General features: G+C 32.8%; 1 protein-coding gene and 1 long non-coding RNA gene across 6 annotated transcripts in view; one reads left to right on the plus strand and one right to left on the minus strand.

Moving 5' to 3' along the window:
* The window catches only part of LOC144976250 (uncharacterized), a 1,612-nt gene extending 658 nt beyond the window's left edge, over positions 1-954 (minus strand). Inside the window, exons 1-2 of the long non-coding RNA XR_013646077.1 lie at positions 617-954; positions 69-137 (exon numbers count right to left, since the gene is read on the minus strand). This is a non-coding gene — a long non-coding RNA (uncharacterized LOC144976250). The remainder of the gene's footprint in view (positions 1-68; positions 138-616) is intronic.
* The window catches only part of LOC144977420 (uncharacterized), a 241,665-nt gene that overhangs the window by 112,478 nt on the left and 126,687 nt on the right, over positions 1-2,500 (plus strand). The gene's annotated exons all lie outside the window — the stretch shown is intronic.

The following is a 2,500-nucleotide window of genomic DNA, read 5'->3' on the forward strand; positions in this document are numbered from 1 at the left end:
TTTAATTTTTATTTACTTAGCAATATGATTAACACTGGACTAAGAATTTCAAATCCCCATTTGCCTACCTTGAACTTTTATTTGATATCTTTTCGTCTGAAAGTTTAATGTCTTCTTCATCGGTGGAATTGAGCTCCCTGGAAGAAAATGGTTTCATATATATATATATATAATAATAATAATCTGTATTTGTTCCTTTACAGAACAATTGAACAAATAAAATATTTAAAATAAAATAAAAATAAATTGCTACATAAAAAAAGAAGAAAAAAGAAGGAACAGGTACCACAGAACATATAATTTATTCTAACAGCTTCCTGGAAACTTACACAATATTCATGGTAGTGTATACTCTCACCATATTCACATCTGTGATGAATGTCGTAATAAATGTTAAGTGTCTCAAAAGGTCACACCGACCAGACGGAAAATCACATATTGCTCATGGTCATTAGTCTGACCACTAACCATCAAAATTATTATCAATATCAATATTATAGTCAACGTGATTTCTCTTAGTAATTAAAAAATGTTGAATCATTCCAGGAGAGTAGATAATTAATTTTCAAGAAATAATGAGGTTAGCAAACCCAATTATTTTACTTTTAAAACATACCATTCACTAGAGGAACTATCAGTGAAAGGATTTCTGATAGAATCAGGGTCACTCGGGTCAAGTTCTGCTTCTGGTTTTAAGATGTCGTGTTTCCTGTTTACTTCATTATCTTCATCCTCTTTCGGAGATTCTGATACTTTGTTGTCTCTTTGTGATTTTCTGTGTATGAAATATCAAAACCCAGTGATTAGGTCTACCATTACAAATGATAAGACGAGATGAGCAAAGACTCATTAAAAGTAAGTGACGATAACAGCAACAATGATAATATTAAAGGTAAAAGTTAAAGCATTTTTGTTGACAATGGTGATGATGGTCATGATCAGAGTGTGAGTTCAGTGACTGTAGGTATGGTGACAGAGAAAAGGTTAGTGATAGTGATGGAGAACGTTATGGTCAAGTGGTGTTCTTACTTAACTTATTTATATTAATAAGACATCAAGTTGGGTTTTTTTTTACATGACTTGATACAAGAAAGCGAGCACACAGGGAAAATTTCTATCAATGCATTATTTAATTATATATCAATTGGAACTGTTTCAGTGTTCACTGCCAACTTAGTTTCCAGCCTGTTATAACCCCCACCCGAGACACAACAATGTAGATCGAAGTAAGCGCGTCATGACCAGATCTAAACATTGACTTATATTCTTACAACTACACATTTGTTTCAAATTTTACAATAGATGCTGACACAATAAGGATATATTGCCATAGAATATTTAATCCGAAAGAAAAACTAATGACACGGTTGGTATTTTTCTTCAATAGTCAAAAAAGAGCACAAGTACAAGGCACAGCCACAACTTTGTCGAAGTCGAAACTGTGTTTACATGAAAGTCTGAAAGAAAGTTATGAAGAATAATTAGTGTGACTACTAAGTAATAAAAACAAAATACTATAATTTAATATCTTACCTTTCATTTAATTGCTGCAAATGCGAAAAAAAAGTTCTTGAAAGTCAAACGTTTAGTAGTAGTAGACATGTTGATTTTAGACCCTCGCAAACTTTTTCCAGGAAATCGAAACTAGAACAATCGGAACTGCTATTACTACCTAAACTCTTATTTGATTGGCTGAAATCAGCCAATCAAATAAAGCATTTCAAAAGATGACACGAGAATGACTTGCTCATGAGCCCGTGGGTTGTGTGTGAAAATAAGATCCAAATATGTGTATAATGGGCTATACACACGTTACCAATGAAGTGGACAAAATGAGGTCTTCGTTTTATTTCCACTTCAGGTCCTCATTCTAGACATTACATAGACCATAGAGGTCTTTAAAAAATGAGGTCCAAAATGTTGGACCTCTATTTGAAAATGTCCTCATTGTGTGGCTTGTGTAACCTATGGATGTCCTCATTTTGACGCCTTTACAAGAGCACACACACACACACACACATCGCCGTCCTCGCCACCACCACCACCACAGCCACCACCACAAAATGCCGCCACAGCCAACCACCACCACCACCACTCCTACCACTAGCTAATCCTCTCATAAAGCATGTAGTTTCATTCCTGTTTTTACATCTGGTTTCTTTCTGCCCTCCAAACCTGCCTTTCAATGACCAAGTCGTGAAATATGCGAGAAATTGACCTGGTCATGCACTATTACATGTTATTTTGATATGGTTCGTGTCAAATATTGCGATAGGGTGTTAAGTAATAATGTTGGCTAGTTATTACTCCTACTGCTGCTGCTTGCCGTTTTCTGAAATAACACATTTTAAAATAATAATAATAATAATAATAATAATAATAATAATAATAATAATAATAATAATAATAATGATAATAATAATAATAATAATGATAATAATAATAATAGTAATAATAGTAATAATAATAATAGTAATAATAATAATAATAATAATAATAA

This window comes from Berghia stephanieae, chromosome 7 (genome assembly GCF_034508935.2).
Source record: "Berghia stephanieae isolate SIO BIC M18660-M18661 chromosome 7, UCSD_Bste_1.3, whole genome shotgun sequence".
NCBI lineage: Eukaryota > Metazoa > Mollusca > Gastropoda > Nudibranchia > Aeolidiidae > Berghia > Berghia stephanieae.